The sequence below is a fragment of the Kogia breviceps genome, chromosome 14, assembly GCF_026419965.1.
Source record: "Kogia breviceps isolate mKogBre1 chromosome 14, mKogBre1 haplotype 1, whole genome shotgun sequence".
Lineage (NCBI taxonomy): Eukaryota > Metazoa > Chordata > Mammalia > Artiodactyla > Physeteridae > Kogia > Kogia breviceps.
In genome coordinates, this window is record NC_081323.1 from 23,916,959 (window position 1) to 23,930,081 (window position 13,123).

At 42.3% G+C, this 13,123-nt stretch overlaps 1 protein-coding gene across 18 annotated transcripts in view; it reads left to right on the forward strand.

Moving 5' to 3' along the window:
* Positions 1-7,514: 7,514 nt before the first annotated feature.
* Positions 7,515-13,123, forward strand: part of NCOA6 (nuclear receptor coactivator 6) — an 89,536-nt gene continuing 83,927 nt past the window's right edge. For 16 of the 18 annotated variants that reach the window (XM_067012172.1, XM_059039006.2, XM_059039010.2 and 13 more), the window contains exon 1: positions 7,515-7,706. The gene's annotated coding sequence lies outside the window, so the exon portion shown is untranslated. Of the gene's footprint in view, positions 7,712-13,123 lie in introns of all 18 variants that reach the window. The other 2 variants (XM_067012173.1, XM_067012176.1) reach the window with 1 other exon arrangement.

Consider the following 13,123-nt stretch of genomic DNA (forward strand, 5'->3'; position numbering starts at 1 on the left):
TTGTAGTAACTACTCAACTTTGCTGTTGTAGTGCAAAAGCAGGCATAGACATGTAAACAGATGGCTGTGGCTGTATTCCCATAAAACTTTATTTTACAAAAACAGGGTCCAATTTGGCTTAAGGGCACTAGTTTGCCAACCCCTATTCTAGAGCATACTAAGAGAATGATGGTATGTGATGAAACTGATGAGGTAGGTACAACATTCTTATGAGGCTGATATTAATATCTCCATTTTATGGATGTGGAAATTGTGGTTCAGAGACATGAAGTAACTTGTCCAAGGTCACCCAGCTGATAGTTGGTAGATCCATGATATAAAAGCAGTCTCTTTGACTCCAAAGATCATGTCCCTCTCTTCTTTGAAACAAAAAACTATTACTTTATCTGATTACAGATGTAACCATCATTCAAATATCAGACATTTCATAAGTATATAATAGAGATGATCCATGCCTTCAAAATCTCAACTTTTCAAAAAATCTCACGGGCAATAATTTAGTATGTATTCCTCCAACTACTTTTTTCTGTAGATATAACATATATTATCGTTCTATTTAAAAGTAAAAATGGGATTATATTGGTCACAATGTCTACAACATCCTTTTTTTTTACTTACCAGTATAACATGGAATTTTTCCATGTCAATATCAAGATACATGGATTTACCTAATTATTTATAACGATGCATCATAGTTCATTAAACTGTTTAACCAGTTTCCTGTTGATGGATATTTGGGTGGTTTCCAATGTAACTGAATATCCTTGCCTGATATCTTTAGGTGCTTGAGTAACACCTGTGGTCATACCAACTCTCCTATGCTGTCTTTCAAGTGATGTTATAGGACCTTACACGCAGCAGGCTTTTGGGGGTTATGTGGGTATCTTGGGGTCATTTTACTTCTTAAATATATAAATAACGACAGGACAGCTTTGAATAAAAGATTTGTTCAGTGGAACAATTCTTATATATCAAAGCAAAATTCTGATATCTTAGAAAATCTGTTTTCTCACTCAGTATATGAAATATCATATTTTATTCCACGAATATTTTCTTAAGTGTCTGCTCTGTGCTGTGCACTGCCTGATGCACTGGGAACACTGACGAACAAGACAGACAAGGTCCTTGTTCGCCTGGACATTATATTCTTAATTACTTTTACTTTATTCAGGTTGTACTATCTTGATCTACCATAAAAAACATAAATTTACCTCATATTGAAAAGCTAACTTTAGCTGACTATGAAATAAGGAGATAATAAGCTTAGAAATTTAAAGAGTTTTTATGATATTCTCTCACACCTCAAATAACTCCAGGATATACCTGTTTGCTTCTTAAGTTGGATGTTTTCGGTATTTCCTTCATATTTTAGTTAAGATATGAAGATATGAAGCTTCCTAATTTCAAAACTTACTACACTATAAAGTTATAGGAATCAAAACACTGTGGTACTGGCAGGAGGATGAACATATCAATGGAATAGAATTGAGAATTCAGAAATAAACCTATCTTTGATCAATTGATTTTTCACAAGGGTGCCAAGATCATTCAATGGAGAAAGAATAGTCTCTTCAGCAAACTATGCTAATACAACTAAATATTCACATACAAAAGAATGAAGTTTGACCCTTAACTCATACCACATACAAAAAGTAACTCATAATGGATCAAAGGCCTAAATGTAAGACCGAAAACTATAAAACTCTTAGAAAGAACCATTGAAGTAAATCCTCATGATTTTGGATTTGGCAATGGTTTCTTATATATGACACCAAAAGCACCAACAACAAAAGAAAAAAATAGATAAACTAAACTGCATCAAAACTTAAAATTTTTGTGTATCAAAGGACACTGTCAAGAGAGTGAAAAGACAACCCAAAAAATGAGAAAAATGTTTGCAACCAAATACCTGATAAAGGTCTAGTATCCCAAATAAATAAAGAACACCTACCGTTCAACAACCCAATTAAAAGATGGGCAAAGGACTTGAAAAGACATTTCTCCAAAGAAGATATACAAATGTCCATCAACAAATGAATTGCTAAACAAAATGTGGTATATTCATACAATGAAATATTATTCAGCTATTAAAAGGCATGAAATCCTGATATGTGCTACAACATGGATGAACCTTGAAAACATTATGCTAAGTGAAAGAAGCCAGACACAAACGGTCATGTATTGTATGGAGTATCTAGCATAGGCAAATATATAGAGACAGAAGGCAAATTAATGATTGCTTATGGATGGGAAAATGGGGGATTGGGAGGAGGGCAATATCTAGATATCTAAGCTTTCTTTTTGATGATGAAAATGTTCTACAAAATTGACTGTGGTGATGGTTGGACCTATCTGGTTGTGACTATACTAAAAAACCATTGAACTGTACACTTTAGATTAATGAATTGTATAGTATGTGAATTGTATCTCAATAAAGCTGTTTTAAAAAGACAAATAATATGTCAATATCAACTACAGCTGAACACATGCAAACTCTAAAACCCAGCAATCCTAGCCCTAGGTATATACCTAGCAGAAAATTATACATGTTTACCCAAAGACATGGGCAAGAATGTTCATAACAGTACTATTAAAAATAGAACTAGGGACTTCCCTGGTGGTCCAGTGGTTAAGAATCCACCTTCCAATGCAGGAGACGTGGGTTCAATCCCTGGTCGGGGAACTAAGATCCCGCATGCCATGGGGCAACTAAACCCACACGCGGCAACTAGAGAGAAGCCCATGCACCGCAACTACTGAGCCCATGTGCTCTGGTTCCTGTGCACCACAACTGGAGAAGCCCGCGTGCAACAACTAGAGAGAAGCCCGAAACAAAGAGCCCGGGCAACGAAGACCCAGCACAGCCAAAATTTTAAAAAAAGACCTAAAGTAGAAACTGAAATACTCATCATCAGTAGAATGGATAAATTGTGACAAATTCAGATAATGAACCATATGAAGCAATGAAAAGGAACAAACTACAACTACATGCAACAATATAGATGAATCTCAAAAATACAAAATTGAGCAAAAGAAACCAGACTCAAAAGAGCACATTTTGTATGCTTCCGTTTATATAAAGTTTAACACCCAATGAGCCTAATCTATGAAGTTAGACGTCAGAATATTATTTACCCTCAGGGATGTGGGTAATAACTGGAAAGGGAGAACAAAGGGGCTTTTGTGGGGCTGGTAATGTTCTATTTCTTGATTTGGATGTTTGGACATGTGTGTTCATTTTGCGAAAATTCTTCAGGATTTACACTTATGAATTGTGTATTTTCATGTTATGTTGTACTCTAATAAAAAGTTTAAAATTTTCAGAATATTTTTGAAATCAAGTTTTTTTGTTTGTTTTTTTATTTTTGGCTGCATTGGGTCTTCGTTGCTGTGCACGGGCTTTTACTGGTTGCGGCGAACGGGGGCTACTCTTCATTGCATTGTGCGGGCTTCTCATTGCAGTGGCTTCTCTAATTGCGGAGCACGGGCTCTAGGCACGTGGGCTTCAGTAGCTGTGGCACGCGGGCTCTGGAACACAGTCTCAGTAGTTGTGGTGCACTGGCTTAGTTGCTTCGCGGCATGTGGGATCTTCCTGGGCCAGGGCTTGAACCCATGTCCCCTGAATTGGCAGGCGGATTCTTAACCACTGAACCACCAGGGAAGCCCTGAGGTCAGGTTTTTAAGTCCTAAGATTACTTCTTTTTTTGTGGTCATTTCTTGATACTATTCCATTTTTTTTCAATTGGGTAGTTATCACTCTATTTCTATTTTTCAATGTTTTCTTCCTAAGAGCAATCTTTTTCCTATTGTCTGAAAATTGTTGAGGTGATTTTGTAATAACAAGGCACTTTACTGCCATCTACTGGTAAATTACCATAATAAAGTTACACATTACAATGTCTACCAGTGAGTGGCACCCATTTACAAGTGATGTCCTCCTGCAAGACACAATTCGCCTAACCAAATGTGATAGCCTTGTCATTTGGCACTGTTGTGATGAATCCCCCAGACAGTAGAATGTTGATGCTCTCTAAGTGATTTTATTCTTTCTTCATATTTTTTTCCTGTTTGATGTTCTTAAAAACATGGTTTTAAGTATTCACTATCAATCTTATCACTGCAAAGCTTAAGCCCATTGGACAAACATACGAAAATAGAAGTTCAATAAATGCCAATCAAATTGTTCACATCAAAGAATAATTGATTTGCTTTTTCTTTATCTAAATCTGAATCCAGAATAGTCCTTGACGTCTTAGGACTGCTTTTCTTGCTCAAAACATTTTGTGAAATAGCTTGGTAACCTCTTCAGAGGCCTCTATTAGTCTGCTGCTTGTTGAGGCTATCATAAGTGCTAGGCACTCTTCTAAACATTTTTTATCTACTAATTCATTTAATCCACTACTAATTCATTTAATCCACTACTAATTAATTTAATCTTCTAATCCTGATCTGTAAGGTACCCTTATTATCCACACCTTGCAGATGAGGCAACTGCAGCACAAAAAAGTTAAGTTATATTACAGGTGATGATATTACAAAAATACTTTCTTTGGGGAGCTTATAGTCTGTTGGGAACACAAAACAAAATAAAAACCATGTAAGGATTTAAAAACAAACAAAATAAAGGAAAAAATACTTTGGACACTATAGGATGAGTCATTTTTCTTCCTTTTGGTCCAAGTTCCCTCATCTGTATGACGAGAACTTTGGATTTGCTCAAGGTCTCAGAACTTGAGGAGTCTGACTTCAGAGCCCAATCTTGTAATCACTGTGCTCTACCTAGTGCCATTTCATGGCCTGTTTCTGTTCTTTTGCTGCCTTCATGTGGGCAACAAATATCTATGTTACCTATGCTTCTGCTATTTTCACCTATGGGACGTTTAGGTGCCCAAATGGGCCCCTAGCTGCTAGCTCCCTACATCCTTGCTAATACCAGGAAAACCTCCTTTGGTTTAAGGACATGAATAATAAGGCAAAAAAATGAGGATATTGGCTCAGGCCCTGGCATATATTTTAAAATTGTGATAAAAAATATATAACATAAATTTTTCCATTTTAACTATTTTTTCAGTGTATAGCTCTGTGGCACTAAGTACACTACATTGCTGTGCAATCATCACCACCGTCCATCTCCAGAACGTTGTCTTTCCCTCCTGAAACTCTGTACCCATTAAAGAGTAACTCTCCATTATCCCCTCTCTCCAGCTGTTGGCAATCAGTATTCTACTCTGTCCCTATGAATTTGACTACTCTAGGAACCTAATGTAAGAGGACTCATATAGTATTGTAGTTGTCCTTTTGTGACTGGCTTATTTCACTACGTATAATGTCTTCAGGGTTCACCCATGTTACAGCACATGCCAAAATTTCCTTCCTTTTTAAAGCTGAATAATATTCCATTGTATGTGTATGCCACATTTTATTTATCTATTTATCTGATAGACACGTGGGCTGCTTCCACCTTTTGGCTATAGTGAATAATGCTGCTGTGAACATGGGTGTACAAATATCTGTTTTACGTCCCTGCTTCTACTTTTTTGGGGTAAATATCCAGAAGCAGGATTTCTGGATCAGATGGTAATTCTATATTTAACTTTTTGAGGAAACTTCAAACTGTTTTCCACAGCTGCTGCTGTGGTAGTAACACAGGAACGTAGGTAAAAATTTATTAGGTATACACTTAAGAGGTTTGCATTTTCATGTATGTAAATCATACCTCACTTTTTTTTTTTTTTTTTTTTTTTTTTTTTGCGGTATGCGGGCCTCTCACTGTTGTGGCCTCTCCCATTGCGGAGCACAGGCTGCGGACGCGCAGGCTCAGTGGCCATGGCTCACGGGCCCAGCCGCTCCACGGCATGTGGGATCTTCCCGGACCAGGGCACGAACCCGTGTCTCCTGCATCGGCAGGCAGATTCTCAACCACTGCGCCACCAGGGAAGCCCATACCTCACTTTTTAAAAGTTAAAAGAAAAAGCTTAAAAAATTTTTTCCAGGCTCTTGTAAATCCTTTTGATGTTAATTTCATGGGCTCAAATGCCTGAGGTGCCCCCTTTGGGCCACCTGTGGTTCTCTTTATTTTTCTCTGCCCTTTTGGGCCCAGCACAGTAACAAATATTTACTGAGCATCTCCTGTGTGCCAGACCGTGTGCTACGTACGTGCTGAGGAAACGGAGGTAAGCAAATTCGATAACATCTACCTCCTAATGGAGTCCACATCCTCATGGTGAAGACAGGCAATAACCTACTGAGTCCTATTGAGGACAAGTAAGAACCTGCCTGGGGAGTCCTCAGGGAAGATGTCCTTGGGGTAGTGGTATTTGAGCTGGGATCTGAAGGCTGATAAATTATCTAAGGTGGTGGTGGGGGAAGCATTTCAGGAGGAAGGGTCAGCATGTGCAAGGGCCCTGAGAGGGAAGTACAATGTGTGAAGATCAATGTAGTTACAGTCCAGAGAGAGGGGAAGAGGGCCCTGAGATAAGTCTGGAGATGTGGGAAGGGCAACAGTGAGACATCTATTTGGCCTTTAACTTAAGAGCAATGTGAGTCATCAAATAGTTTTAAGTAGGGGAGAGACATGATCAGATTTCTGACTTAGAAACATTACTCTGATAGCAGGGTGGAGAACAGATTGGAGGGGAGCCAGGGAGAATGTGGAAAGGCCTTAGATGGCTACTGTACCAGTCGAAGCACATAGTGTGTACTTAATAAATATTTGTGGAATGAAAGGACTCCTAACTCTTTTGCTTAGATGAGACCTATATGCCTGAGCTGTGTAATCAGCTAACAATCCACCTGCTCATCTAACATGATGCTTGTAACATACCCTTAACTTCCGTTTTACAGATGAGAAACCTGAGGTTGAGGCAAAGAAAATCGTATAACCATCAAGAGTGAAAGCCAGATCTGAATCTAGGCCTGTATGACAGACATCAAGCCCAGTGCTGGGAAGGCCTCTTGATATTTGGGGAGAGGGGAGGGGAGCCACACTCCCCTGTACCCACGAGCTTGCTAGGGTGACAATGATGGGAAAAAGTAGAGAGGGACTTCTAGGCAAATAATAAAGGCTAAAGGTTATCTTTATCAGCATTAACGTTATTAGATATTATATGTCAGGCACTCTGCCAAATGCTTTCCATGCTTTCCCTCATTTCCTCTTTGCAAAGACTATTATTCCCTCCATATCTCAGGTGCATAAACCGAAGCTTGGAGAGTTGACTTGCCCAAGGACACTCAGCTAGAGAGCTCCTATAGGACTGTGCAGTGACTCCAAAGTGGGGGCAGCAGCCACTGGCGATATTACAGCTCCAGGAGACAGACAAACCCACTGAATCCCGAGCTCTGCACCAAATGAGCTGGTGCACGGTCTGGGCCGCGCGAGGCCCGCGCGGCCCGGAGACGTTCGGTCACGTGACCAAGGCACCGCCCCTCCCGATCGGCCCCGCCCTCTCTTGCGCTCCCGCCCTCTCCCGCGCTCCCTCCCTCTCTCCCTCCCTCCCTCCCCCTCCCTCCCCGGCCCGGTCCGGCCCATCCCCCTCCCCGCCGGCTCCCTGAGGCCCAGCCGGGTCGGGCTGCAGGCGGCCGGGCGCCGACGGCCGGACAGACGGGCGCACGCGAGAACGGACGGACGGACACACGGAGGGCCGCGGGCACGCACGGCCCAGGCCGGTGCTCCGAGGCCCGCCCGGGAGGGTTGAGGCCGCGCTCAGGTGAGGTGACGGCGACGCGGGCCCGTAAGGGGTGGGCCCGCTGGGCGTCTGTGGTGCCGGCCCGGCTGGCTCCGCGGGAAGGAGGCGCCGCCCGGGCCCGGCGCGGGAAAATGGCGCCGGCGGACCGTGGAGCACGGCCCCTGTGCGGGCCTGGCCCGGAGCCGCCCCGCCCGCCGCGCTCGTGTCCCCGTCGCCATGTTGGGGAGCGGGCCCGGGGCCTGCGAGAGCAGGCGCTGGGGAGAGCTGTGGGTCCGGCAGGGTTGGGGAGGGTGCGGGACACGGTGTCTGGGGCGCTGAGGGAGTGCTGAGCCAGTCGAGGTCTGCACAGGGTGGCGCTCCAGGTCCGAAGAACTGGCGGGAGCCAGACGTGTGGTCGTGGCCGGGGTCTCGGAGAAGGAGCGTTGGGTCCAAACGGAACTGGGGTCAGGATTCGTGAGGTTAGGGGTGCAGAGCTGGAGCTGGGTTAGGCCGTGGGACCCCAGGCTGGCAGGGCTCGGAGGGGTGGGATTTGAGTTAAGGCTGTCAGGGCTGGGCCAGTTCTTTGCGGGGGGTGGTGAAAGGGTTGATTAGAATTGGGGGCCCTTTCGGTACTGAGGCGGGTATCAGATTGGGGTAGTTCTCAGAGTCGTGGGGCAAGTCCGTGTAACTCCCAAGGGACTGAGAACATATACGCCCCCGGGATCCTCCGCTCCTTATTGGCAAGAGTAACAGAAAAAAGTAAGGCTTTGATGCAGAAGAGAAGGGGGATTGAGGTTTGGGTGCTGGAGCTGGCCAGCAAAAGGGATGCAGAGTGGAACTGGTGTGCAAGATGAGAGAGAGCCTCCATCAACTTAGGGAGTTTGTGTCTTTAAAAGGAGGGACCGGGCTGTTTGTGGGCGGTGACCCAAGGTGTCTTCCCAGGAAGGGGACAGCCCACTGTTTTTTAAGAGCAGTGTCACCTGGGGAGGTCATCAGAAAGGCATTATCGAAGCTGGTGAGAATGGTAAAGGAGTGAATGTGTAAAAACTACAGAGTCCTTGGATCATGTAAAGATTTCAGATCATGTAGTGATTTTCGCTGAGACACAGAAAGGTAAAGTTGACTTCTCAAGATCTTACCAGTAAATGGCAGAAGTAGTACTCCAATTCAGGCCTGTTGCCTCCTCATTCACCACCACTGCCTTAGAGGAATTTGCCAGGTGGGAGAAAAGTGTTAAGAAGTCAAGCATGGCAGCGTATAGCAAAGAAGTATTAAGTAATTTATTTTATTTTTATGGTGAGTTTGTCAGTACAGAGACTGAGGGGGATACAGGAAAACTATAGGTAGCCAGCTGTTTGATCATTTCTAGTGCACTTCCATTGGTGCAAAGAAGTTATCTTCAGGATCCTTTTGACTTCTAACTTTGTAGAGTTTTAAGAGATGCTCCTTCTCTTCTAGGTGTTTGCTGTACAGCAAAGGGACACAAAAAGCCTAAAAAAATAACAGTGAACAAGGGTAAAGACCCAGGATCTCTGTCATGACCAAACTTTTAAAAAAAATTTATTTATTTATTTATTTATTTTTGGCTGCATTGGGTCTTCGTTGTGTGGGCTTTCTCTAGTTGTGGAGAGCGGGAGCTACTCTTCCTTGCGGTGCGTGGGCTTCTCATTGCGGTGGCTTCTTTTGTTGCGGAGCACTGGCTCTAGGCGCGCAGGCACAGTAGTTGTGGCTCGCGGGCTCTAGAGCGCAAGCTCAGTAGTTGTAGTGCACGGGCTTAGTTGCTACGTGGCATGTGGGATCTTCCCGGACCAGGGCTCAAACCTGTGTCTCCTGCATTGGCAGGCGGATTCTTAACCACTGCACCACTAGGGAAGTCACTATCATGATCAAACTTTAATTGAAGTTTGATCATGATAGTGAAGAGTTCAAAGTCCCCGTGGGCTATGAGAGAGTTCTCAGTCATGATATAGTAGTCCCAGGGCTCCCATATAATCAAAAAAGACTTTCAACAAAAAGGTTAGGAGGATGTTCATAGCAATAAGATTTTCAATATATGTTCAATACCCTTATACAGCAACACAATTCATTTGTTTTGGGTCTTTCTAATGCAGGAAGGCCTGATCTTGTCTGTACCATGGGCCTCATTAGCATCTAGCAAAGCTCATGAATCCCTCTCAGAATAATATTTTTAATTGCATAAAACAAAATACATTGGGTTATAGAGAAACCAATTATATTGAAATACAGTTACCACAATATACAAGTTGTGATATAGTAATATAGTTATACTTCTTTCAGCAAATTAAGAAATCAGATCTAGTGGTGGGTCTGACAGTTATATCAGATGAACATAAATCTTTAAGACATCTGCAATAACTATAATATGATATAAAGATATCTGTGATTACTGTGGCAGAATCACAGATACTGCTAATACCAGAACGGTTTATTGCCTACATTCATATTTGAAGAAAATGGTAACTTTCAGTTAGAGGTTAGTAAAAATAAAGAGGTAATTTTTTTCCTATCCAAGTTCACAGACCCCCCCTCCCCACCCGCCCCTGAATTCTGTCTGTGGACTCCCATCTATGAACCCCAGGTTAAGGAATCACAAAGGATGTCTTCCATTCAACAGACATTTACTATGCGCTAAGATAGCTATTATGTCAACCATTATGCTAGGCTCTGAGGAGTCAAAGGTCTTTAAGGCAGGGAAGGGTCTTTTCAGTTTGGATATTCAGTCCCATGAGAGAAGTGGACAAGTAAACAATAGCAGTTCAGGATGTTAAATGCCAAAGGAGAGTTATCATAGGTTCTGAGGACACAGGTAGGCATGTCTCTGCTCTAGGAATCAGGGATGGCTTTGGAAACGAGTGAGACTTGAGGTGTGTTGTGAAGGGTAGAGGAGTTTGCCAGCTGCAGAATTGGAAAGAAGAGCTTTCAGGTAAGGGCATGCATTTTCAGGAAATGTAATTTAATGTGGTTGGAGTATAGTGTGTGTGTGAAAGAGTGGTTGGAGATGAGACTGGGAAGGTTGTTTGGACCCTGGTTGTGGAGGACCTTGCTAAGGAATTTGGACTGAATCCTTAGCTTTTAGAGAGGCTTTCAAGAAGCGGAGTTATGATGGGAGTTACGATGAGGTTTAATTTTTAGGAGATAAATGGATGTGTTTTGCAGGGAGGGTAGACTGGGAGATCAGGGAAGAAGTAATGAGGGAATGAGGGCCTGAACCAAGGCAGAAGCTGTGAACATTGAACAGAGTTAGAATTTTCAGGTATTGATATAATTACATTGTGAGTGATGGGGGGGGGGAGTTTTTTAGATTTCTAGTTTGGGGTGGTGGCTGTCAAAGAGGTTAAAAAAAGGGTGAAAGGAAAGTGAGTAAGAATTTGTCACAGATAATAAGGGACAAGATGGTTTTTGGTAGAATAATAGATTTTTGGAAACCATTGCAAAGCTGTCAAGTGTGATGTCATTTATTGCTTGAGGAAATCATATGTGTCAACAGTGAAAGACTGGGAAAGTATTCCTAGAGTATAGGAAAATCATAGCTATCATTGTCAGGGGTTGGCAAACTATGGCCCATAGGTCAAATCTGTTCCACCACCTATTTATGTAAATAAAGTTTTATTTCAACACAGGCACACTCATTTACATATTGTCTTTGGATGCTTTCACAGTACCAATGGTAGAGTTGAGTAGTTGTGACAGAGAATATATAGCTCACAAAACTGAAAAATATTTACTTTCTGGCCGTTTACCAAGGATGTTTGCCAATTCCTGATCAGTGTGTCTGAATGTTGGACATTAAACTTCTGATTTACCATCCAGTTCCTACATGAGAAGAAGAACCATCTTGACACTGTCTTTCTGGCTGGGTTCCCCATGCTCTGCGTATCTGCAGCATGACGTAGACCCCTGAGTATTTTATTTTTATTTATTTAAATCTTTACATTTATTATTTTTAAAAAATTTATTTATTTTATGTATATATTTTTGGCTGCATTAGGTCTTCGTTGCTGTGCACGGGCTTTCTCTAGTTGTGACGAGTGGGGACTATTCTTCATTGTGGTGCACGAGCTTCTCATTGTGGTGGCTTCTCTTGTTGCGGAGCACGGGCTCTAGGCATGTGGGCTTCAGTTGTTGTGGCATGCAGGCTCAGTAGTTGCGGCTTGCAGGCTCTAGAGTGCAGGCTCAGTAGTTGTGGCACACGGGCTTAGTTGCTCCACAGCATGTGGGATCTTCCCGGACCAGGGCTCAAACCCGTGTGCCCTGCATTGGCAGGTGGATTCTTAACCACTGTGCCACAGGGAAGCCTCCCACCAAGTATTTTATATTGGTCAGTGATGCCAAGGTTTACTGTTTTGGGGTCCACTGTGGCAACTGTGGTTAGTGTCAGGTTTTTACAATTTAGACCTTGCTGAGGCTTGTTTTGTCATTTTTCTATTGGGTTGTCTTTTTCAAAAGATTTCTTTATATTTTCTGATTATTAACCCTTCCTTGGTTATACATATTACAGATACCATTTCCCAATTTGTTGCTATCTTTTTAAATCTCTAAGCTGTCTTTTGTTAAGAAGAAGTAGAGACACAGAGACACAGATGTAGAGAACAAACGTATGGACACCAAGGGGGTAAAGTGGTGGTGGGATGAATTGGGCGATTGGGATTGACATGTATACACTAATATGTATAAAATGGATAACTAATAAGAACCTGCTGTATAAAAAAAATAAAATAAAATTCAAAAATAAATAAAATGGGGGGGAAGACATTCTGAATTTTAATAAAATCGAATTTATCTATCTTTTCTGCCCCCCAAATTTTGAAGTCATTCTTTTTTTTTTTTTTTTTTTTTTTTTTTTTTTGTGGTACGCGGGCCTCTCACTGTTGTGGCCTCTCCCATTGCGGAGCACAGGCTCCGGACACGCAGGCTCAGTGACCATGGCTCATGGGCCCAGCCGCTCTGCGGCATGTGGGATCTTCCCGGACCAGGACACGAACCCGTATCCCCTGCATTGGCAGGCGGATTCTCAACCACTGCGCCACCAGGGAAGCCCTGAAGTCATTCTTTATATTATCTTTTTGAATCTCTATTGTTTTGCCTTTTTGTTTGTTTGTTTTGTGTGTGTTTTGCCTTTTATGTTAGCTTTCTATCTGGAATTGACTCTTGTGTGTGGTGTGAGGTAGGGTCAGTTCATTTTTTCCTAAGTACAATTAATTTTCCCAGCACCATTTATTGAATGGCACTTATTTTCAAATTGTGAGCCTTTTTTGGTGAAGTCTGTCTAAGGTACTGTTTCCACCTCCACTGCTTGCTAATTGTGTACCTTGGACAAGTTGTATAACCTCTTTGTGCCTCAGTTTCCTCATCTTTAAAATAAGAATAATAGAGTTTTTGTGAGGAGTAAGTTAATTCATATAATGTGTAGAACAGTGTGGCATCTAGAAAATGCTCAA